At 58.2% G+C, this 25,031-nt stretch overlaps 1 long non-coding RNA gene across 7 annotated transcripts; it reads right to left on the reverse strand.

The window, feature by feature from the left end:
• Window positions 1-1,791: 1,791 nt before the first annotated feature.
• On the reverse strand, window positions 1,792-10,848 carry LOC123615546 (uncharacterized). Of its 7 annotated transcripts, none has more exons than XR_012503384.1 (5): window positions 6,387-10,848; window positions 5,462-5,902; window positions 4,412-5,350; window positions 3,917-4,255; window positions 1,792-3,822 (listed from the first exon to the last, which is right to left on the reverse strand). It is a non-coding gene; the product is annotated as an uncharacterized LOC123615546 (long non-coding RNA). The 7 variants fall into 7 exon arrangements; XR_012503385.1 differs by having other exon boundaries at window positions 6,377-10,848; XR_012503388.1 differs by having other exon boundaries at window positions 5,462-5,564; window positions 5,834-10,848.
• Window positions 10,849-25,031: the final 14,183 nt, after the last annotated feature.

Raw genomic sequence — 25,031 nt, forward strand, 5'->3', positions numbered from 1 at the left:
TCTGAACCAAAGCAGTCACACTCTGGGATCTGCGCCTTTAAGGGACATGCCGATGGGCATCATTTGCAATAGCAAAAGCCTGGAAATAACCTAAATCATTCCCACCGTGGAGTACTACGCAGCAGTGAAAATGATTGAGCAACAGGTCAATGACTCAATGTGCATGACTCTCATGAGTAGATGCAAAGCAAGTCACAGAATTTATACAATTTGATTTTATTTCTAAAAGTTCAAAGACTGACAAAATTGACCGCTCTGTTGCTGAGCGACTCTTCTGTACACAGTAAAACAAGATGCAATAGTGATTAGCAGGACCCAGGTTGACGGCATCACTTCCGACTGTGTACCTGGGCCCCGCCCAGGGGTGTGTCTTTTTTCGTTTTTGTTCTTTCTAATGGCCGTATGAGGTAGACATAGACATACTCTTTTGTATGTACAGTGTATTCCAGAATTATTTTTAAAGTTCTTTTTTTTAACCTCCAACTAGAAAAAAGAAGGCACGATAAGCAGCTTCTAAACCCTTGATTCCGGCCAGTGAGTCTTTCTGGTAGGAAACCACTCCCCTCAGAATTCCTTCTGTGCTCACAAGGGAGTCAGCAACCCAGAGCTTCTTCCTCAGCGTCCCCCCTTCAGAGGTAACTTTCCAACCCCAGGTGCCTCTGCCTCCTCCGTGTCCGTAGAATCAGTGATGCTCGCGATGTACTTCAGTGTGTGCGGAAACAGCACATCTCATTACTTGTGTTTACGCTGACTGAAAGGCAGCTCTAGGCCCATCTGTGTGACGTGTGGGAAACCCCGTCTCAGAGTCACTGGGCCTTGGGCAATTCCGAGACCTGTGACCAGGACCGTGGGTTGTCACAGGCAACGTCAGAGGCCTTGCAGCCCCTGCTTAGGATGGAGGACCAGCCGGCATCCATGTGACACGACCCCTGGTGACACAGTGCAGCCCCCGCCTTTGGGCTCTCCTTGCCGCCCCACCCTGGCCCCGCATGGAGGGCAGCTTCCCCCTCGAGGACACCCCGTCACGGCGCACAGCTTCCATGAGAGCCCGAGGGGGCTGGCCAGGGCACCCCTGCTCTACTGAGAGGGCGAAGCAGTCTGGGGGCTGCAGGGGGCAAGCACCGTATGACGTTGTGACCAATGAGCTACCCCTCCTCTGGCCCCAGACACTGCTGGCCCCCACGCAGACGCATGCTAAGGGCACCCTAAGTGCCGGCACCGCTCCTGAAGCTGGCCTTAGGTGGGGGGTTCCTGCTAAACGCAGCAGGGGCCGGGCCGCCGTCCTGCTGGCCTGTGGGCACACCCACCCTCCCCCACCCTGCCCACAGATTATCAACCGGACCATCCACCACCCGGCTGTCCCCGGGGCTCCCACTCCTCGCCCTCCTTCCCTGACAGCAGCCACAGCATGTCCTCAGGTCTCCCTCCCTCCCACCTGAGGCGCCTCCCCCATCCAGGTCCCTTCTCAGCGACTGAGGGGTTCTGGCGCTCTTGCTCTTGGCTGAGGAAAGTGAGTGGGGAGGAGGGGAGGCGGCTGGCATCTGAGAGCAGGGAGCTACCAGCTCCGGCCTCCCTGCCCCCCGTCCTCCCCGCCCAAGGGCAAGGGACCATCTGCTGCTGCAGCCACGGGCGGCAGCTGGGCGGCTTTACGCAGGGCCCCGAGGAGGGGGCTGAGCTCAGGGTGGCTTTTGACCTCACCACCATCCCAAGGCCTGGAGTGAGCACACACGCGCGCGCACACATGCACACGCAGACTGCGCGCTGACACAACGCACGTCTGACTTTCAAGTCTCAGGGTCGGCGGGGTTTGTTTATTTTTGCAGCTCTGTGATTCCTTATCAGTCATTTGAAATCCAAGAAGCTCTGAGAACTGAACATCTTTTCGTAACGCATTTGCAGGCAAAGTTCAGCCTGAGCGGGCGGAGGCGAGGCTTGACTTACCCGCTCAGTTTCAGTACAAAATGTTAACGCATGTGCTGCAGGGTGTCATCCAGACTTCACTGGGGTGGTGTGTGTACACACAGCCGGGAAACCCCAGTCCACAGCCCCAGCCTGTGCGCGCCGAGGAAGGGGTCCACGCCCAGAAAGCCGGGGTCTCAGCGCGGCTCACCGCTGGGCCACCCTTGCTGAGCGGGCTTGTCCCTGGTCAGGCCTGGGGAGCTGAAAACCCACCCAGGAACGTGTCAAGTCGCATTTGCTCCAAACTGTGTATCAAACGGGAGCAGGGCATGTGCCCACAGGCCTGGCAGAAGGCGCCCTTGGAGACACAGACGGAGGCCTCCCGGAGCCTCTGGGGCTGCAGCCGCGTCTCGGGGTCCTGCTGCCTCGCTGCATTGCCATCAAGGGCCCCTGGCGGCCTGGCCTGCTCATCCCAGCCCTCTGTGACCCTCCGTACGCGCGCACACGTGCGCATGTGTACAATCACGCACGCCAGCACGCGTGCACATTCCCACACGTGTGTCCACACAGCACGTGTGCACACAGGCGCAGACACACTTCACCTCAGCTTTCCCCAGAACAAGCAGGCTGCGCGGTGGCCAGCGGTGGCCCGCACTCCCCCGGCTCGACTCCAGAGCAAGGACGTGGTGGGGCTCTAAGTGAACAGGCCTGCTCCTTCCCCACTGTTCACCAGACATGCCAGCGCTCACACAACCCAAGACAGGATGTCCGGCAACGGGGGCTCCTGGGAGGGAACCCCGTCCGGCTGTGCTCAAAGCCGGTCGTGGAGCCAACGGAGAAGCCAGGCTCCTTCCACACCTGCCGCAAGGAAACTGAAGCCCTCGCGCAGGCTGGGTGGCTGGGAGAGACCAGCCTGCTCCTCGTGAGGGACCCCGGGCCAGACAGAAAGTGGCTCTGGGGGGCCTTTGTGGTTTCCTTCTGAAAATTGGCGGGAGCCCAGGATGCAGCAGACCTCTGACGCCGGCTGGGCGGGCCAGCCCGTCTTTCCCACTTCTCATCCTGAAACCTTACTGCCCTGTGTCAACACACATTCCAGACACCCCTGGAAAGCCCCAGGGGAGCAGACGCGCAGGTTCAGCGATCAGCCGCCCACACGAACCCCGAGGTGTCTGGGAGGTCGGGTCAGGGCCCCTCCAGGCAGGCCAGGGCAGGCGCCACGCCGGTGCCTGCTGCCTCTCCAGCCGGGAAGCTTGCCGGAGGGAGGCGGGGCCGTTTCCAGCAGGACGGTCTGATCAGCCCTCTCCTTCCATCACGGATATGTGTGCTGACCCCTTTACTGTCTGAAGTCAAATAACTGGATAATGTAGTGTGGTTACAGCAACGCACTAGATAGATGGTGGAGATAAAAGATGAATTTCCTGAACATCCAACTAAGAGAAACCTGAAGGAAAGGAATCTGCAATGACCTCTGTTTCAATAGTAAAAGGCTACGCGTAACTGTCCGAGGGGACAGGAGCGAGTCCTCCGGTGCTTGCGTTTGACGTGGGATCTCTGGGCCGGGCAGGCACGGCTGCAGCCCGACCGCGGGTGTTGCTTCCGTGCCTCAGCCCCGCACACGGCATCACAGCGGGTCGTGAGCTTTTCTGAGATGACAGACGAAGGTCGACACAGCTCTGAGCGACGCGGAGTCCAGATCCTCCCTGAACGTATAGCGTAGCTGCATTTCTGGGAAGGCCCGGGCACACCCCACCCACAGGAGACAGGCATGGTGCCTGACGGACTCGGAGGTGAGGACCAACCCTGATCGCCACCCTGGGACCCTTCACGCAGTAGAGAAGCCGATGGGACGATCAGAGCCACATGCTCTTCTGTCTGTGCGGGACTCGCTCTGCCTCGGGGAACCTCATGTGCCCCCGGCGCTGCCTGCAAAAGACCAGTGTGTTGTTGTTTCCACCAAACGGGCCCCTCGGGGAACCCCTGCGGATCCTGCCCCCTTGTGAGCGCCAGCGCCACTCACAGTGCCACTCAGCCTGCGGCGGGGCGAGGTGGGGGGTGCTGCAAGGCCCAGCCCTTGCACGACACGCATCCCACAGTGACTTGAAGGGCTCTGTCCTCTAAGGCGTCCCAGCCTGAGCGGCTGAAGTGGGCCTTCTGTGGGCCTGCTGAGTTGCCTTCGTCTGCGCCGGGACCAGCGTGCGAGAAGACCCGTCCACAGGCTGTCAGCCCTGCTGGGTGTGGGGCCCATCGGGGCCACGTGTTCGCCTCTGCCTCCTACATGCTGGCCCTGCCACCGCCAGCTCCGTGGGCCCAGGGCAGCTCGCACGCTCCGGGCGTCCCTCATGCGTTGGCAGGGAATCTGTAAATTGCCCATCAGTCCGCGTATTCGGGAGATTTACACATTAGCTGACAGGGCTGTGAACACGGAAGCCACCTCCTCCGTGCCCTGGGAGCCTGGGTCCCTCCCCGCCCGCGGACTTCACGCCCGTCCCCAGGGCATCCCTCGGTGCCTTACACAAGGACTGGGTGCGGGGTGGGGCTGCCGCGCCGCGATTCCCGCCAGCCTGCAGGCGATGGGCCGCTTCTGCCGCTGCCTGGTCACGGGGCAGGGACAGCTCTCCCAGCCTCTGCGAGGCGAGCCTCCCTGCGGGGGGAGCGGGGGAGAGAAGACCCCGGCTCGCAGGGCCGCTGTGAGGACGGAAGGCAGCGAGCCTCCGACACACGGGAGCCGACACCACCTCTGTCCACCGGTGATCGAGCGTGTGAGCAACCGCCGGTGGCCAGGCCCGGGTCTGGCGAGTCAGGACCGGACGGCAGTCTCTGGCTCTCGCTCCTCACGTTCCCTTGAGCTGTGACTTCAAAGTCCGTCTATTAGGTGGTCAGACAAGTGGGGGCACCGGGCGGACAGGTGGAGGGGAGGGAGGAGGGCCCGGAAGACGGCGGTGAGCCCGCCTGCAGCGAAAAGGGGCTTTGCTTCCTCCAAATGGCTGCCAGCAGGAGTCGGGTTAGAACCCGACAGCCTCGGCTGCATGGCAGGAGCAGGACCCACGTGGACACGACCGGAGCTCGCTGTGACACAATGAGCACCGCGGCTCGGGCCCCCGCACGGGCCCTCCTGTGTGCATCACGCGTGAGGACGTGCGCGAAGCAGACAAACCCGACCAAGCGTTTCAGGGGCGAGCGAAGACCCCGCTTTTCCCGCCCTCGGCCAGCCCGCCTCCCGTCCTGGGAGCTGCACTTCCCCTTTGCTAACAAACCCTTTAAAATCTTTGGCGACGCAACACTCTGTCTCCCGTCTGAATTCTTATCTTTCGAGTATGACAAGAACTGGGGTCTTTCCCTTCCCCTTTCGGGGGTAATGCGCCCACGTCTCACAGGCTGCGCTGGACCCAGGCACGTGGGCAGGCGGCCGCAGGTTGGCGGCACGCTCCCGGGCCTTGAACTGAGAGACGTCCTGGAGCAGAGGGACAAGGACCGAGCCTTCTGCTTGACCTTCATCCAGCTGTTCTCCCTGGACCTCACCCACCCCCCCCCCATGATGGTCAGACCCCGAAGACGCAGTCACCTTCCCCGGGGATGGCTTCCTGGATCCTCTGAGCATCATTCTCACTTGCCTGCTCGTGTCGCTCAGCAGTGAGCATCTTCCTTTCAGAAGCGCCCTCAAGGTCCTGAATTCAACCGTGTAGACACAATAAGGTCTCCCCGCCCCACTGGGAAGGAACCAACCCACACGTGCCAGTGGCCCCTGAGTGTGGCACAGCCCGTCCCAGAGAAACGAGAGGCGCCGTCTGGTCCTCACGTCCAGCAGGGGAGATGGCCGTCGTGTAAGGAGGGAGGCACACCTCTGGGGCCCACATCCTGCGGCTGTGAAAAGGTCAGGTCGGTGCCTTTGTGAGCCAGAATTCAAAGCTGAACTTACTAGCATTTCTAACCTTACCTAAATCGTGTCCCCGCGGAGATCAGTAAGTGGACAGAAACACCACGTTCCAGGCAGAACACGAGTCTCCTGCCAAACATAAGAAAAGCCATGGCAGCAGAGAAGCCGCCCACCTGTGACCTGCCCGTGATGTTAGTACTGGCAGCAGAAGCGTCAGGCTGAGCAGAGGCTGCAGATGCACACGGAAATCAAACCAGGTGCAGGGAACTAGTTATAAAACGCCTCTGGCAGCGTTTTCTGGTCTGCTGGCTGAAGCCCTTGGCGGGGGCTTGCTGGCCGGGACAGCTGGCCAGTCCCTGCTGACAGCAATCCTAAGCTTGAGCAAGCAAACTTATCTCTGCACCACTTGGGGACCTGGTGTCTCAGGCTTTAAAGGAAACTGAGAATGTCACACACACTCTCTGCTCGGGGCGGGGCGAGGGGCTGGCTGCGGAGGGGAGGGCCCGGGCAAGCTGGCTGCCGGGAAGCGCAGGGCCCCCGGGGCCTCCTCAGGCTGGAAGTCTCCCACGGGCTCCACATCACAGATGCCGCTTAAGGGCTCACCTGAGCTCACCTGTGGAGGGCGGGGCCTTCCCGGTCTCGGTGGCAGGGAGCCGGTGAGGGCGGAGGAGGGGGCGGTCCTGCACCGGCTCCTTCTGGCTTCTTGTCCTGGGTGAGAGTGGACGGACAGGTTCTCTGGGTGGCTGCCACACACGTGTAGGCTGGAACACGCCGTCCCTCCGGCGTCCTGGAGGGCTGCCTTCACCGTCCAGCTCCGTGTGTGATCAGAAGTTGACCAATGTGCGTGTGGATGTCACATCCTTCACGTGTCCCCAGGCGTGACCTGGAGTGCCCTGGCGGAGGGGAGGTCAGCCTCTGTGGAGGCTTGTTTCTTGTTTGGGGGTGTGGTTGTATATATTTTTTTATTGAAGTACAGTCAGTTTACTTCTGGTGCACAGCACATGCTTCAGTCGTACATGAACACACATACATAGATTCACTTTCATATTCCTTTTCACCGTAAGTTACTACAAGATATTGAATATAGTTCCCTGTGCTGTACAGAAGAAACTTGTTGTTTATCTATTTTATATGTATCAGTCAGTATCTGCAAATCTCAAACTCCCAAATTATCCCTTCTGACCCCTTCCCCCTACCGGTAACCATAAGTTTGTTTTCTACGTCTGTGAGTCTGTTTCTGTTTTGTAAATAAGTTCATTTTTGGTTTTTTTTTTTTTTTTTGAGTCCACATATGAGTGATCTCATATGGTATTCTTCTTTCTCTTTCTGGCTTACTTCACTTAGAATGACAATCTCCAGGTCCATCCATGTTGCTGCAAATGGCATTATTTTATCATTTTTATGGCTGAGTAATATTCCATTGTATAAATATAACACAGCTTCTTTATCCAGCCATCTGTTGATGGACATTTAGGCTGTTTCCATGTCTTGGCTGTTGTAAATAGTGCTGCTATGAACACTGGGGTGCAGGTGTCTTTTTGAATTAAGGTTCCCTCTGGATATATGCCCAGGAGTGGGATTGCTGGGTCATAGGGTAAGTCTATTTTTAGTCTTTTGAGGAATCTCCATACTGTTTCCCACAGTGGCTGCGCCAAACTGCATTCCCCCGACAGTAGAGCAGGGTTCCCCTTTCTCCTCACTAGAGGTTAAACCTGGCTGGGTTTTCAGAGCAAGAGGAGGGAAGGCTCAGAGTCTGGGCAGGTGGACGTGGCATCTGCCAGCAGGCCCCCAGTAACGAGGTTTTGGGGAGAAGCCCTCCTTGCCCGGTTCCTCCCCCAAGGTGTCCACATCAGAGGCTCCAAATCTGGGAAGCGGTTTGAATGCAGAGGCCCAGGGCCTGGCCCAGCCAGGATCTCTGCAGGGGGGTCCCAGGAATCGGTTTATCAGAGGTTCCTGGGTTAATCTGAAGCTTCAGGTGCACGGAGCCCCAGCATCGCAGCCCACCCCCTCCAGGCTGGCACAACAAAGCCTGCGGAGTCTTTAAAAATCCCCATCAACCAGTGAATTTTATCTCTGGCCATTTAGCATTCACAGTCAGCCAAGTCCTGGAGCAGAACTGGGGGATGGCAAGTTTTCCATTGCTTCCTGGCCCATGTCCATCACCGTTGACCGCGTTGACGCTGTTTGTGGTACCCTGCCCTCCGCGTGCGCCCTTCTCAAGAACCCCCACGCCCTGTCCCAGGCCCTGTTGGTGGACCCAGCCCCCAGCCAGCCACTCAGGCTGGACACAGGGCGCAACCTGGGCCCACCTGAATCCAGCAGCGTGTCACCACCGCCCATCAGGACAGCTGGCTTCTGGGGACCGGGCTGGGCCCCGGTGCGCACAGTGCTGGGCCCGGGACGCCCTGCTCTTGCTGTTTGCCCTTCTCATGCGGACCCTGCAGCAGCCCCGCCCTCCAGCACTCCTGCGGAGACACAGGGGCCTCTTCTCCAAGACTGCTCCTGAAAGCCACTCTCAAGCTCCGCCTTCTTCAATGAGGAGGAAAGGAACTAACAGCGGGAGATGCAGGGGGCTCAGGCATGCATATGTGCTCTCCCATCTGCGTCTCAGGCCGTCCTGTGAGGGAGGTAATCACCCCCAGGATCTACTGGCTTGCCCGCGTCGCACAGCCAGGACCAGATCCGGGATCCGGCCGGCTCAATGGCTGCCGCCACCAGAGGGCCACGTGCCGGGGGCAGGGGCCGCGCCAGGCCCGCCCACCACACCTGTGGGGCCCGGGGTGCAGCCAGGCCAGGCCAGGCCAGCCACCATCCCAGGAGAGCACAGGTCACACAGAGCACACCCCTCACCAGCCCTGGGGCCACAAGGAAGCCTGCTCCGCCCAGCCTTCCTCTAGCCCCACCTCAGCAACCAGCGGGTCAGAACATTCCGGGGGGCAGTGACGGGGACCTGCAGGACCTCCCAGAGCTGCCCAGATGGCCACGGAAGCCCCAGGAGGGTGAGTGGCAGCGACCGCCGGGTGATCGGGTGCATGGAGAGTGCGACGTCAAACCTCCGTCGTTCTGGGGACTCTTGGACCCACTTTCCCAGCGTGGGGGCAGCACTGGGGCCTTTGTCGCGACATCTCAGTTGATCTCAGGCCCTCTCCTAAGTTCCCCTTTGCCTGGAGGATCCGCTCCATGTTCTGTTCCTCTTCCCGACCCCCCGGTGTGCGAACATGTGGCAGTTCTGCGGGTGACATATGTTAACAGATGTAGCATCCCCAGGCCAAGCCGTGACCTCCCACCAGGCACTGTGAGTGCCACCCCCAGAGCTGAAGGTGTTGGTGGTTTGCTGTGCGGGGTCAGGCCCCCTGGAGACGGCGTCACAACTCTGGGCAGCTTCACACACAGCCTGGCGGGAGGGACCCGAGAGGAGACTCTCCCCCCTGCCCAGCCCTACTACTTGCTTCCAACAAGCCATGCATACGGGCAGGAATAATGGGCAGGAGGAACAGGCAAAGGACAGGGGCCTGGCCTGTCCCACCCGGCACAGCTCTGGGTCCAGCCTGGTCCTAACAGTCCCCCACATACTATCCACGTGGCCTAGGGGACACAGTTCTCAACTGCCCGCAGAGCAGCGAAGCTGTTCCCCACCTCCCTCACCGCAGCCTGGCCCCCGGCCCCAGCAGGCCGTGAGGAGAGGGTAGGGGTCGGGCACCACACAGCTGCTCTCCCCTCTGTGAAGTGGGACACACCCTGCACCGGGCCTGCCTGGCAGAGCACATGCTGACGTCCCCCATGCACCCTGGCAGATGGGGAAACTGAGGCCAGCAGCAGTGAGCAACGCTGTCAGTACCCACTCAGCGCCTTCAAGGCAGTTTACACGCAGCGAGTGCTCGGCCCTAGGGGGCGGCCTGCCCTGCCCGCCCAGCGTCAGCTGACCGTCTTCCTGGGGCCTTGGGCGCAGGGGACAGATGACCTGCTGGCTTATGCAACGTGTCTGCTCCTGGCCTCCCTCTGGGGATGGCTGTCTGCTGCTTGGGCCTCCTGCCGAGGCCAGCAACAGCACGTGACCATTTGTCCATAAACACGGTGAGGAGCCCACATGAGGCGCGCAGGACACAGGAGCTGAGTTTCACAACTGCTTCCTCTGTGTTTCCAATTAACTGCGGAGGTGGCCGCCCACAGGAAGGGAGCGGGGCCAAGAAGACGCTGTTTTTCCCTCTGTTCTCCGTGCTGTTTGTGAGCGCTTGGTCCCAGGAAGAAGCCACTTTGCAGGCAGGCGTGGCCCCCCCCCTCCGAGATCTTGCTCCTTCCTGGCCGCCCTCCCCAGCCTCAAGTCTCAGTCCTCTGGTTCCCCAGCCCGGCCCGCCCCGCCCCAGGCAGGAGTCCAGAGACACTCAAAGGTTGTCCCCCAGCCCAGCAGAGATGCCCCGATTATGAGCCAGCTTCTCAGATGTGCCGCAGGATTTGTGAGCCGGTGCCCGATGGCCAGCCGCAGGCCCACAGGAAATGGTAAGCAGAGATCACGGCGGGAGAGGCCCCTCCAGGTCTGCTAGTCGTCACACGGTGTGCGGCCAGCCAGCGAGAGCGGGGACAGACAGAGCCTGCTGGCCAGCCCAGCCAGGGCGGGAGAGGCAGAGTGGCCGGGAGCAGCTGCGCCCTCCTCCCTCTGCTCCAGCGAGAGAACCACAGAGCAAAGTAGGATCACCTTACTCCCTGCTGCGCACACCTGCCGGAGGGGTGGCCTGTGCTCCGCGCTCACATGCTTGCACATGACCGCTCGCTGCAGGGCTGTGTCCCTCGCATGTCCACCTGCAGCGTGTTCCCAGTCCCAGTTCCAACTTTCCATCTGTAGAATGCCACGTGCAAAGCCCCCTGGGCACCGCGGGTGAGAGTTCTCAGTGACCTCGCCCCGGTGGCAGCTGCTTGCAGACTACAAAATGCACCCAGGGTCTTTTCTCTGCAGCCCGCAGGCCAGGAATGGGCTGCCCTGGAGAAGGTTTGGCCCCCGAGAAACCAGCCTTCCTTCTGCAGCCACCTCGGCGCCTGGGCAGGACGCATCAATCTTGCTAAAAGAGAAAAGCACAACCTCTTAGAAGTTTCTCTTAGAACACATTCCACTGGACTGTGTACTTTGAACCCAAATACACCAAATGCTATCTACTAAATGCTGTGGAAAACTTTAAAAGGTAATACAGAGAGAGACTGTCTCCTGCTTTTGCCACTTCCTTCTGGGGTGAATTTCTGACACTTGAACATTCTTGTCTTTGCTCATCCCAGCAAGGTGAGAAGGGAAGGTACTGGGGCTGAAACTCCACGAAAGAAGAAATTGTCTTTATAAAGAGGACGAGATTTTGCAGATACTCAGTGCCGCCTAATTGATATTCCTTTGCAGAGAATAATCCCATCAAAGAATAACCAATGTGGGGATGTAGTCTGGTGCCGCCACTATGGAAAACAGTGTGGAGATTCCTTAAAAAAAAAAAAAAAAAACTAGAAATAGACTTACCATATGAGCCAGCAATCCCACTCCTGGGCATATAGCTGGAGGAAACTCTAATTCAAAAAGACACCTGTACCCCAATGTTCACAGCAGCACTATTCACAATAGCCAAGACATGGAAACAGCCTAAATGTCCATCAACAGATGACTGGATAAAGAAGTTGTGAAATATATATATATATATGTGTGTGTGTGTATAGATATATAAAAAATATTATATATATATATATATATATATGTAATGGAATACTACTCAGCCATAAAAAAGAATAAAATAACACCATTTGTATTAATATGGATGGACCTGGAGATCATCATACTAAGTGAAGTAAGTTAGACAGAGAAAGAAAAATACCATATGATATCACTTACACAGGGAATCAAAAAAAAAGACACAAATAAATTTATTTACAAAATAGAAACAGACTCACAGACATAGTAAACAAACTTATGGTTACCGGGGGGGAAAGGAGTGGGAAGGGGTAAATTGGGAGTTCAAGATTTGCAGATACTAACTACTATATATAAAATAGATAAACAACAAGTTTCTTCTGTAGAGCACAGGAAACTATATTCAATAGCCTGTAGTCACCTATAATGAAAATGAATATATGTGTGTTCGTGTATGACTGAAGCATTATGCTGTAACCAGAAATCGATGCAACATTGTAACCTGACTATATGTCAGTTAAAAAGAAAATAGCCAACATGATTTTCATGAGATGCATAAAGGAGTTAGGGGGGCTCACATGGGTCTTTGCAGATTAAAATGTCAATGCATTAAAATTCTGTGACTGTCACCCTCACTTCTGCTCCTCAAGAGGTTTCTCTTCACCCTCCCAACACAGCTGGAGGTCACCCAGCTGCGGTGACACAGAGTGACTTTCTCTCATCTCCCAGTGCAGGCCTGTCGCAGCGTGGAGGACCGGGAAGGGCAGGAAGGGAGGGGGCTGCACCCCGACACCTCACCCCACCCTGTGAGGGGCCGGGAGGGTCTGAAAGAGGGCCAGCTGCTGGGGGTGAGTGAAGGCAAAGTGCCAGTGGGACTCGGACCTCAGCCGGGGGCCTGCTGGGACCCCCAGAAGTGGGAGCATGGCAGCCAGTCGAGGGGCTCCTGTCCTCAGGTGGTGGAACATGTGGGGCGGCGGGCAGGCCAGAGATGGGGGGGCCCTGTGCAGACACGGAGCTCTGTGCCCAGCCTGTGGGAAGCCCCGGCTCACACCCAGCCCAGCCCAGGCTGTGGGCCAGTCTGGGTAACCGTGTCACACAGGGCCAACCTTCTCTGTGGCGTTTTCATGGTGCTGGACCGAGTTCCACGTGGACACAGGGCCAAGGGGCCAGGGACCCTCCCGGGTGAGCAGTGGGGCTTCATCAGATACTTGGAGAAGTAGAGACAGTTGAGCTGAGACAGAACGAAAGCCTCAAGGAGCCAGGCCGTAGCCTGGAGGGAGGAGACTTCCTTGGACGCAGCAAGACCAGCCAGCGTCCCCTTAGCGCCTTGGTCCAGGGGCCTCGGCACAGAACACTCAGAGGAGAAGGCGGCCCTCCAGGTGGACCAGAGCCTGGGCTGACTCGATTCATCCATCCAAGAAGGAAGCCTCGGACCATCCTGGAAGGAGGAGGGTCTGCACCTGCTCCCACTGCGCAGAAACGTCCCTACTCCTGCTTCTCAATTAGAACCACCAGCTGCGGGCTCGGCTCCCTGCCTGCGCCCCCAGCCGGGCTGACCAGGCCAGCAGACGGCAGGGTCAGTACCCGGGGAGAGGCTTGGCACGGATGCTGGTGAGGTCAGGCTGGCGGTCAGCGCGGCCCATGCTGCACGGGCGGCCTGGCTGGGCTCCGGGAGAGCACGCGGGAGGGTGTCTGCGGATGGGGGTCCCCGGGGCGCAAGGCTCTTGCTGCGGGGTAGGCAGCACGGAGCATGAAGCTCACTCCCTCTTTCTTAAGAGCATCTCTGGTGGAGGTCTGACCTCCACCCCCAGGTGGCCTGGGGTGGGGGGCAGGCAGGCCTGGAGGACAAGGGATAAGGGATGGGGAGGGAACAGGAAGGGGAAGGCTATCCTGCCAAACCCCCGGGGGGCCAGGGAGAGGGCGGAGAGGATCCATCTCTGGCCCCTGTCTCCTCCTGGCCAAGGAGGGCCCGGGCACCGCGGCTCACAGGACCAGCCCCTTCCCGCCCCTCTGCAGCACTGGGCCTCCCGCCTTCCCCACGCACACTCACTGCCCCGCACTCCAGGTGGCTCCACGTGAACCTTAGAGCGTGAAGGATGGCTGCAAAATCTTTACCGCTCCACCCAGTGGGAAAGGCAGCGGATTTCTGCTCCCACCCCCCTGCCCTGCCAGGACCCAGGCTGGCTCCCATGACTTGCTCGTCGAGGGGATGCAGCCGAAGAGAACTTTGGGTACACCTGGGACTAGACTCTAGAGCCTGCAGCTTCCTCCTCTCTTGGAAACTTCTCACTCTGGTAGAGACCAGGAGAAAGTCCAAGGTCCCTGCAAGGACCACGCTCAGGCACCCTGGTCAGGCCGCCCCATCAAGGACCCCCGCACCAAGGCCCTGGGTCATGTGAGTGAAGCAGTCTTGGACCCCCTGGACCAGCCTACCCACCAGGTGGGTGTCACCAAGTGACCTCTATCAGCTCTGGGAGGAGCAGGGGACCTGCCAAGCCACCCCCTGCCCCATAAAGTCAGCACATACAGTAAAATGATTGCTGTCCTAAACCTCCAAATGCAAGGGAGTGGGCAGCCGGCAATACACAGCCAGGACGCGGAACTCCATCCCACTTGCCATGAGTTTGTCCCACCAGCCAGTGGCACCCAGTGTAGTCAAGGAGGCAACAGAGAGACCACACGTGCGTGGGGCCAGCAGGCACTGGGCTGCACGCGGGCACACGCGGCCCTGTGAAAACAAAGTCATCTGCTGCCGTGACGTCAGGTGTCACATGCATGTGTCACACACCCCCATGCACACAAGACTCCAGCCAGGCCAAACGGCTTGAGCAAAGAGGCATTATTGGCAAAGACACAAAATGAACTAATTTCAGTTGAATTGCAGCAAACCCCTGTTGAGGCTGTAACAGTCCCAGGGCCTTTGCCAGGGAAGACCCGCCTTCCACTCCAGCAAAATGCTCGGTCTTTATCATCGTGTCCTGTCGGGTTGATCAAAACCTCGCCGACCTCGGCGTCGGTCCTGAGAGTGGGAGATTCTTTCTAACAAGTGGAAATGCCCCACAGGTGATAAAGCAGATTCAGGGGGAGGGAAAGAGCCCAGCGGTAGCGCGCATGCAGCAGGCACAAGGTCCTGGGTTCTATCCCCAGTCCCTCCGCTAAATAAATAAATAAACCTAATTACCTTCCCCCACCAAAAAAAAAAGAAAAAAAATCTGATTTGCCAACCAGGGATCCAGACAAGCCTCTCTGAGCCTCAGTGTCTTCTTCTGGAAAACAGAGCCAGTGCAGACGCTGCACCCCTGTGGGGCGTGCCTGGACACGCGCCAGCCATCCTTCGCTCACCTTCTCTGGGCGTCTCCTTCTCTGGGCTCCCCCTCCCTGCCCGGGAGATGAGAGAGGGGAACCAGGAGCCCCTACAGAGCCCGTGTCCCCCACGCTGCCTGTGACTGTGGCGAACAGTCGACTTTCAGGGCGTCTCCTACCCAACCCAGCCGCACAGATGGTCTAGAACGTTCATCTGGAATGGCGGCTCTCGGCAAGGGTGAAGCAGGATTCTGAGGGTGCATTTAGACACCCCCATGATTCCTCTGTGGCCTCGGCCAAGAGGAGGGAGGAAGTGGGGGCAGCTGCGTGTTGGCACTGCGCCACCCAGGGTTTATAGGCGGTCGGAGGGGAAGCACGTTGTTACAGAAGTCCCACCGAGGGGGGAAGTGCCTCCGCTGTGGTGCTGGCTGGTGTCTGAGCCTGCAGCACAGCTGGTCCTTGCAGCTCCTCCGTGCTGAGGGGACCCAGGACCACGGTGACCCTGCCAGCACCAGACCTGTGCCTCTAACCAGGCCAGGGCATGTGCTTCAGCCAAGTGGCCAGCCCTGCGGTCACTCCCCAGCCTCGGAGGACCGGGAAATCAAAACCTCACGCTGAAGCAGGCTGGGCTGCCGCACCAGCTCCACCCCAGGGCTGGGGGGAGCACCCAAGCGGTGTGTGTATGTCGGACCCAGCCCAGACACTGCAATCCTAGGACATCGAGGCTTTGGTCCTCCCTGGGAGAGGGGCTGGGCAGCCCAGTCATGGCACAGAAGTTCTGGGAGCCACATTTTTTTCAGGGTTGCAGGAGGCTTTGGGATTTGGAAAAACAAAATACATTCTTTTAAAAAGGGCTGCAGGGCAGCTCCGTGGCTGGCCCTGCTCCACAGCCGGGCAGGGCAACCAGCCACGGAGCTCTCTGGTTGCATCCCTTCTTCAGCTGGACTGATAAGAGCTGTGCCGGGGCGGCCTGACCTCCTCCCAACCACAGCCTGACTCCCAGGAGGCCGGCCGGCCGCTGGCTGGAGGCCCCAGCTGACCACACTGCCTCGGGCAACTCGCCTCTCCTGGTGCCAGATTCTTACCCGTCCCGTTGCCAGCAAAGCTCCCATCCTCCTTAGCTCCCGGGGACAACCTGCACCACAGCTGCACTCTCATCAAGGCCCTGCCCGTGCCAGGCTCCAGGCACGTGAGGCCAGAGGATGTGGGAGTTCAAGGCCTCGTAAATGAGAGGCAGGGAACGGGTGTCACAGAGAAAGAGGACCAGGCCTGGGGTGCACGTGGACAGAGAGGAGGGCTCGGCACTCGGGCGGCTCAGGGAATGGAACAAGGGAGCGGGATGGGACGGGGCCCTCGCAGGGAAGCGTGGGCCTTGTCAGACAGGAGACTAGAGGAAGGGGGTTCTGGGCAGAAGGAATGGCCATGCAAAGGCCCTGAGGTGGGACAGCTCAGGCTGAGGAAGGGTGGGGGCCTTTACGGGTCTGGGGAGGGAGGCAGAGACAAAAGCTGGAAGTCCACACCCAGCAAGGGCAGGGTCCACGGGACGTGCACTGACAGCATGTGGAGGAGACGCAGAAGCGGCCCGGGGTCTCTCGGGGACACAGAAGGAGCAGGCGTTGAGCAGGGAAGGTCTGCGACAGCAGACAGGAAGAAGATGCTTCCATGGATGGACGGGGACGCCGGCACTCAGGGCGGAGCGCGTCCTGAGCCAGGCAGGGACAAGGTGGGCTGAGCCAGGCCGAGGGGCCAGGAGAGGCTCTGAGGAGGGGCGGCCAGGGAAGAGGGAGGGAACTCACCCCACTGCTGGAGCCAGGAATGCGTGCGGAAGGAGGAAGGACTGAGCCAGACCCCCGGCAGGGGGAGGGAGGAGGGAGTGAACACACTCCTCGGCTGGGAGGCCGGGTGCCCGCACCGCCAGAGGGCTGAGCGGAGCAGAAGGAGCCTCGGCTAGAACCCAAGCTTCTCACAGCACACGTTAAAAGTGAATGCCAGTTGGAGCAAGTATATAAATGTGCTTTTGAAATGTGCATTTAACAGATGTGGAAAGAGCTATTTATAAGCTCGGCCCAGGGATGACCTGTCTGAGCAAAATGTGAAACAGACTAAATCCTAACACCCGAGGGAGGGGCCGCGAACGCCAAGTGGGGGGGTCGGGGCTTTCTCTCTGAATGACGTTTTCTGCCTCATCTTATGTTTATTATTTTAAAAATAAGGGAAAGGAGAAAAAGGTAGTCAAGAAACTGGAGTGCAGGAGGAGGGCTTGGGGCTGAGAAAACTCGGTTTTCAAACGAGTCTGTGGGCCAAAGGAGGTTAGAAGCGCTCGCGTTTCCAGGCCTCCCCCGCTTCCCCAAGGTTCGCCCTGCGCCTCTTGGCTTTTACGGAAGACCGGCCTCGGTGCCTGTCGTCCCCTCACCGAGAGAAACCCGGAGGGGATTTTCACTTTTACGAAAAAGGACAGAAAGCGAACATCGTGTCCAGCGCTGGTGTTGCAGCGGCCGTCACAGAGGCGGCGCACACCCCGAGCAGCGAGAAGGGCCCCGCCGGGCTCCTCCCCGGGAACCGCGCTCGGCACCCCAGCGTCCGGCCCCGCAGCTTGAACTGTGTCCGCGAGCTTCTGCGCTTTGTCTCGATCGATTTTGTGCGTCTGTTAGCAAGAGGCGTCCTAAGGTAACGGATTCTTCTCTTTGTGCCGTTTCAGTTTGCCGAAGCATTTCGCGGGGGTATCAGGGGGGAAGCCCGCACTCCGTTTTCAAGTCTGACTGCAAAGGAGAGCAGAAAGGAGACGCCTGAAGGGCAGGGCATGCCAGGAAGGGTAACAGCAAACCCCAGGGAAACCTGCGACACCAGACGTGGTTATATACGTCCTTCCCAAAAGATTCTACATAAACCGAAACCAAATAAAATGTGAACATTTTCACGTGCAATCAACCGAGTTTTCCAGCAGCAGATTTGCTCTTTGCGTGACGCGCCTGCTTGACAGCTCGGCTGGGGGTAGATTCCAGGGTGCGGATCACACCCGCTCCTGCAGGGCGGCTGTGCCCTCACTCTGGCCTTCAGAGTGTCCAGTGCTTCTGATTCCGAGCCCCCTGGGGTTCTGCACGGCCCCAAAATGCTCTGACCCCCTCACACGGAGAAGTGAGTGTCTATGGACCCTCCTTTTCAACTGGGAAGGCTCGTGACCGCTTCAGCAACAGATTATGGCCAAAGGGAGGTGGGGTGACTCCCGAGGTAAGTCACTGAGGGCCAGGCCGCCTCCAGCTGGCTGACCTGAGATGCTCCTCTAGGAGCTCGGTCACCATGCCGTGCAGAGGCCCAGGCCGCATTACGGGCCACATGGGATGCTCTGGCCCCCCTGCCTCCAGGTTGCCCCAGCGAAGGCTCCAGATGTCAAGGAGCAGAGACCAGCCAGCTCCGCTCTGCCCTGTCTGAATCCCTCAGCACTGAATCCAGGAAGATGCTGTGTGCCTGTCACCAGGGGTTGGTTTGCTGTGTACCGACAGTAACTGGAACAGCTTTAAATTTCCTTTCCATTGTGCCATTACCCATCTCCCGCACACCCCACCCATGTGTGCGCACACACACACACACACACTTGCTGGCACGTGCTTTGTAGGTGGTCTACTCCGCTAAGCCACGAACTTCCCATTTTTCCAAAATTTTGTTGACATACCCAATCTGCTGTTGGCTGCATCGCTCTGGGTGTACACCTTCTGTGTTCACTTACTATCATTTGATGATTCAGAGGGAACAAAGAAAATGCACATGACCCATCTGCCAATGTCAACAGACATTTCTGTTTTGCTTTCTGTAGTGCTCCTGAATAGCTCAACCCAGAGCCAAATTTAAAACGCTCCAAATTCAAATCATCTTGGGTAAACTGAGGCAAAACCTTGGGAAACAGGGGTGTCCCAGAGTTTCCTCAGCCCCTGGAAACGCAGGCATTCTGAGTCCAGCAGCACCTCCCCCCAGCCTCGTGGACATACATTATCAGAATGACGAGAGAGACTGCCCACCCTGACCTACGTTGTGTGCAGCTCACCACACATTTAAAATAAAAGCCTGATTTAAGAATGAGACAGGAAAGCCCCAAAGAAGAAGAAAATATTGTTTAGTCGGGAGGAGAGAGACCTTTCTCGGGTGAGGCTGGGCTGGGTCTGACCTGGAGGCTACTGGGGCCGACAGAGAGCACGGGCTGGAATGCAATGGTGAGTGCAGGTCCCCTGCAGCCACGAGGCACACAGCACCCATGCACACCCAGTGAGCTTCCCAGGAATGATGGGACTGACCAGTGGAGTTCACGGTGAACCGAAGCTAGGAGCTGCTTGGTCTCAGATTGAATAACTACTTAGATCAGTGACTTCAGATAAACAAGAGCTTTTCCAGCATCACCGGACCATGCATACTCCTGGTCAGCCCTGTCCAGTGTTGCTCTGTGCCCTGCCTGCATCAGAAAAACCTGTCACTGCTCCTGGAGAAGTGGTTCCGAGCATATCTCTTCATGGTGCTGTGACCTGTGAAAGAGACAAAGGACATCAACGCTGCGCTTTGGCGTCTTAAATGGTACCCACTGCAAAGAACTGCCACCACGCCCTGAATGACTGACGGCCTCCACCTTTGAGAGTCTTACGAGAAGCAAGAGACTAAAGAAAGAGCCCCAGCCAAGGACGTGAGGCCCCTGGGCGCTGGATGACTGTGGCTGCCCAAACACTGTGCGCCATCTCTGGGGCAGCTCACCCTCTCCGGGCCGCCCTCATGTCAGATGAGGGGTGGACCAGTGCTTGTCCACCTGGGGTGGTGCTGCCCCACCCCGAGGCCGTCCAGGGGTGTGTTGGGCCCCAGGCTTATCTGTGTGACTGAGGCCGGGGCCGGGGCCGGGGCTGCCAACTTCCTGCAAGATGCTGTCTCGGCCTCTAGGAAAGGAATACGCACCATGGGCCTCTCAAGCCCAGGTCGGGGGCCCCGTCTCCACCACAGACTCTGATCCTGTGACATCCGTGCAGGTTGAAGAAACGAGTGGGTGATCCGAAGCGAACTCAAGAACTCCCAGCACTACATTATGAACATTTCTAACACAGAGAAACGGTGAAAGAGGGGCTCGGGGAGCCCCGCCGCTTAGCTGCTACCGCAACCATCCGCTGCTCTTGCTTTCTGTCAGTTCCATCCGCCACTCCAGCCATCCGTCACCCCAGCATGGTTTCGCTCATTTCAAGGTGCGTGACAGATAGCGGCGCCCTCCGCCCCCCACCCAAGCACGTCGGCACAAGTGTCACTTACCCGGCTCTGTGTTCTGTACGATTTGTGTTGCTGTGAAAAGGACCCAGAGTGTCAGGGGCGCAGCGTGATGCGGGTACTCCCAGGCAGCCTGCTCGGCCCCTCCTGGCGCGGTGAGCCGGTGAGCCCCCGTCCCCGCACTAACTCTGGGACCCCTGGAGGCGGTGCTTGGGAGAATTCAACAGCCACGTGGTCTGGCGGAGGGGGGGCGCCCAGCGCTCAGCATCTGGCGCCAGACCTGCTTTTGCGTGGGGCCACGTGAGCTGAGCAACCTCCCCGCCACCTCCCTGCCTCCGTCCCCTCCTCTGCAGGGTGGAGGCGATCACGTCCACCTGCTCTGGCCGTGCGGTCGGGGGCAGTGGTGAGACCGGGTGGCCTGCCGCACGAGACAGTGCTGTACGCTGTGCAGTGTCGTAAAACGGGCAAGTACTGAGACCGGAAACTGGTTTGTTAACTGTCCAGGCCCAAAGAATGACTCTCAGATGGCCTGGCTCAGGCCAGAATCCAACCCCCAGCCTGTTCCCAGGGTGCTAGTGGTCGTGCCTGATTGGTGAGGGCTGGGGAGAAGGGAGAAAGCAGGGGTGTTTGAAGGCAGAATTTCCTTCTCCAAAAGAAGAGCTGCCTCCTGGATGGGCCCGCACTGGGCTGCCCTGGCCCCGCCGACAGGCTGACGTCCTGTAACCCCATCGCAGGTCTGGGCTGCCACCAGGGAGGCTGGGATCCCTCCAGCGGAAACGGAGAAGGACCTGTGGGATCTTGTGGCAGGTCATGGGGCAGATCGCTTTTCAAAGGAATGTTCCTGACTCCTTGCTACAAATCCTGTGACCTCACCATGGGCCAGAATGTCTAAGTCCTGGCCTGCGGGGTTTCTCACAAGGCTTTAGCTCAGCCTGCTCTCCCACAGAAGTGCACGAAGCCGTGCTGTGCTGAGCTCCCCCCAGAGCAGCCAGTGCGGGTGCCTGGCCTCATCACAGTCCTGGACCTCTCGGCCTAAACCTCTAGGAGCGGCCCCGGCCAGTGGACGTGGAATGAGAGGCCGAACACAGTCAGTGGACCTCTCTGGGACGGCCCGAGGCGTGCCCCCAGCATCCAGCCCAGGGGCCCAAACAGCACCCGGGGCTCAGTCTGCAGCGAGACACCCCTTCTATGGTCCCGCTTCCCCTCCCTGTCCCCCTGCTCCCTTCCCTGAGCCAGACTTCCTGCAATCACCCCCCAGGTAAACTGCCTGCTTCAGTTGCTTGCCTCTGGTCCCTTCCAGGAGGCCCCACCCTGGACACACACACACTGAGGAACCTGGAGAAACATCTTCCCCTCAATTTTGCTGTGAACCTAAAACTTGTTTGAAAAGAAACAAGTCTTAATGTGGGGGCCGGGGGGGGACACAGAGCCAGAGGCTGGCCCAGATGGCGGAGCTGCACGCCTTCGTTTTTCTCGGGTGACAGCCCGAGGCCCCGCCCCGCTGCTCTGGTCAGTTCACAGCCAAAACAGCGGCAGCGGCTCTGGACTCGCATCCGAGGCCTGGAGCCACAGGTAAGCCCTGAGCAGAGGGCAGGGGTCAGGGCCGGCCCCCAGGCTCAGGGTGAGGGTGTGCAGCCAGACAAACACGCGGAGCCAGGCGAGCTCAGGGATGTCCACGGTTACTGGGACAAGGGCGCCCGTTCCTCGCTCGGCGGCCTTCTCCTCCCTCCCTCGTCTAAGAACGGCCCTCGTGCCCCTGACAGTGAACCTCAGCCCTCCCAGGAAGGGGCTTCACCCCGAGGGGTCCGGCCCCGCCTCTTTGAGCAGCTGTCCTGAGGACCCGTGGTCAGCAGCTGTAAAGGGCTTGGAGGAGGGCAGCGTCACATGCATGTTTGCTGTCATCCCTGTGATCCTGGCCTCAGATCTTACACCCAGACGGAAGGGAGACCTGCCTGGGTCCTGGATATCCCTTGCTGGGCGGCAGACCACCCCACCTTAAAACAGCAGCCACGCCCTCGGGCACTGTGGGTCAGAACGCAGGCAGGGCACAGCAGGGGCGCGGGCCTGATCCCCAGAGTCTGCACCCCGAGCTGGGGTCACCAGAACAGCTGGGAGCTCGAGCCCCTGAGGCTGGAGCCTGGGGTGGGATGGCTCCGAGGCGGGGGGCTGGGCGAGCTGGGAACACTAGGGACACTCGCGTGTGTCCTCTCCACGTGGTTTCCACACAGTATGTCGTCCAGTTGGAAAGATACATCCTGAGAACAGGTGTCCCGAAAGGACCCAGCAGAGTTGCCAGGCCTCTGAGGTCACTGCCTTCCCCTCCCACCTCACTGGGCTCCTGGGTGAAGCGCTCACAAACCCACTTGGAATCGAGGAGGGGGACAGACCCCGCCTCTCACTTGGCAGCGCATCAGAGAATTTGGGCCCCTGAAGTCACAGTGCATGTGGTCGCCCACGCCAGGGTCGCCTCGGGCCCTCTGCTCCTCGTCCTCACAGCCTCAGCTGTAAGGTTTGGATTTGCACTCAGTTTAACTGAGGGTTTACGACTCCCCAGTCTTGGGGAGGCGGAGGATCGGGGCAATGCAACCTCCCCGGCAACGTTGCCACTACCCCCACCTCCCAGGGCTTAAGAAAAACAAGTCTGTCAGCGGAAGAGAGCAAAGCATGACGCCCCGGCCCCGTCATCCTCGTTAACACGGCCACCGCTCTCGGGGGGGGGGTCTGCCTGCCCCGGGGGGAGTTAGCTAATACGATCATAAACGTGGAATCCACCAGCCCACAACACGTCGGAGGATTTTGAAGAAAACCTTAACTCCTGCGAGCCACATTAGCATCTAATCTCCTAAACACTCAGCCCCGAAACGCGGCTGGCTGCAGCTGGACCTGCCCTGCCCTTTGCAGACGCACGCATTCTTGGCAGAGGGTTTGTGTAATAAAAACTTTCAATCAAGCCCAGGACACTGAAGAGAAATAAAAAGGTGTCCAAGATCATCCTTGTAGCTTAAAATAAAGACACACAGAGGCTTTGGGGTTCTGTCTGTAGAGGATTTCAGCTCCATCTTTCAAAGAGCCTTCTAATCTTCTCGTGAAAACTGGGCATTCTAGCCACTAACTCCTGTAAACTATGTCTCAGTGAAGACAGGTGCAAATACACCGACCACGGCACACAGCCCGGGCTGCAACCAAGTAACACAGAACAGAACAGTCACCTCCCCACGTGTCCATTCAGAATTTCCCCTTTGGCATGAATGTTCACGTTAAAATCATCTAAGGTGCTGGAGATCTAACTGGTGTCTTTGAACCCCAAATACGCCAGGTTTCCATCATTGTTTACCACTTCGCATTTTGCACGTTCCCTTTCCAATAAAAACGGGTAATTGATGACTGTCTACGAATACTGGCTCTGATGTACTGGGCTCGACTAGGGGTCGCTCATGGGTGATCTGACTCTGAACAGGCTTGCGACGCCTGCAGGTGAAGGTGTCCAGAATTACATTTTTTATGCACAGGAAAGGGAAAATTCAGTACCTTCGTGGATGAGTGTGCAAACACATACACAAAATATTCATTAATACCCTTGTCCTCACTTCACATTTGCAAGTATAATGCTAAATGTTAAAAAACCCATTTGACCTTGGTCCTTTCCAGGGGTGCCTCGATTTTTGTCAACAATTCCAAACAACCAGATTGCCTCAATATCTGTGTGGTCAAGTAAAGGACTCAGGTTATACACTCGCTCACTCTGCTTCTGCTGGTTGTGGTTAGTGACGAAAACAGTGAAGCCTAACTGTTCAAGTGATGCCGCCTGGCCAGGACCCAGAGCGAGACAGGCTTAAAGAAAGGGGAACACGTGCAAAATACCTCCTGTTCCGCCGGCCGCACACACGAGAGGCCGACTGGCTTCAGCAATTCTTAGGGGCGGTTTTTTTGTTTGTTTGTTTGTTTGTTTTGGCCATAAACAAGGGACAGGACGCAAAGAGCTTGGCGATCTCCACTTTTCCATTCAGTGCTTGATCTCAGCCCTTTCTTCTTCCTTCCTCTTGGGGAAACAAATGAAACCCTGAGCGGCTTGCTGCCCCGAGTAAAGGCACGCTTCTCTTGAGCTCGCTCATTCTGTGAGCATCACCAGCTGGACTCTGCAAAGATGAGGACGACTCAGGTGCGCACCTGTTCTCCAGGGGTCTGCAGGTACGCCAGCCAGGGCGAGTTGTAACAGGGTCAGCGTTTCTTTTCCCTCTGCCCCAGTCCAGCGCAGGTAGGGGAGGGTACCTGTTCCACAGTCAGCTGGGATGCAGGCTTCTCCCCAGCAGCCCTGTCACCACCCAGGCCCTCCACATCCGGCCAGCACGATGGAGGGGAGAATGTGAAGGAAGATGCAGGGAATTCAGGGACCATCTGCAGAACGTGGTCCTAAGGCCACACCTCCCTGCTGTGGGAGCTGGTGCCCACGAGGGAGGGGGAGAGGTGAGCGCACACATCGCCCCAGTCACAGTTGTCAGGTTGGCCCCAACCAGGAAACAGCAGCCACTTTCCACAGCAGTTGCTCCGCGCCACGCCCCTGCCCTTAGCGGGCTCTGATGGGAAATGTGGCACAGCTGGATGTTCACAGCCGGGCCTGTGTTCTTCCGTTACAGCTGCAAATCCAAAGGCATCCCTCCCTGTCAACCACTTGGCCCCTTTCTGACAACTTTCTTTTGCATTTCAAGTTTTTTTCCAACACATTTAAGCGGAACAGAGTTCCAAGCAGGCTTATAAAATGCTTTCTCTGAAGGGAAAGGTTTTTCTGACTTTGACAGATCACTGGGTAATTGAAGCTCTCCACGGTCAATGTGTAATCTCCTGCAGATCACATATAAATATTTAAAATTATTTTCCAGATGTCCAGGGAAACTTGTGGGTCAGCAACCCCTTTCTCCTTGTTTCCAGCGCTTCCTGGTTGGAAAAAGAGAAAAAGAACCTCGGCGCCCAGGTACCCGTAGCGGCTGTGCATGGGTGAGGGGACGGGGGACCCATGCGACGGGTATCCCGTGACATGCATCTTAGCTTTGCTTTCAGTTTTGCTAGAGA

Source organism: Camelus bactrianus, chromosome 31 (assembly GCF_048773025.1).
Source record: "Camelus bactrianus isolate YW-2024 breed Bactrian camel chromosome 31, ASM4877302v1, whole genome shotgun sequence".
In the NCBI taxonomy this organism is placed as follows: domain Eukaryota; kingdom Metazoa; phylum Chordata; class Mammalia; order Artiodactyla; family Camelidae; genus Camelus; species Camelus bactrianus.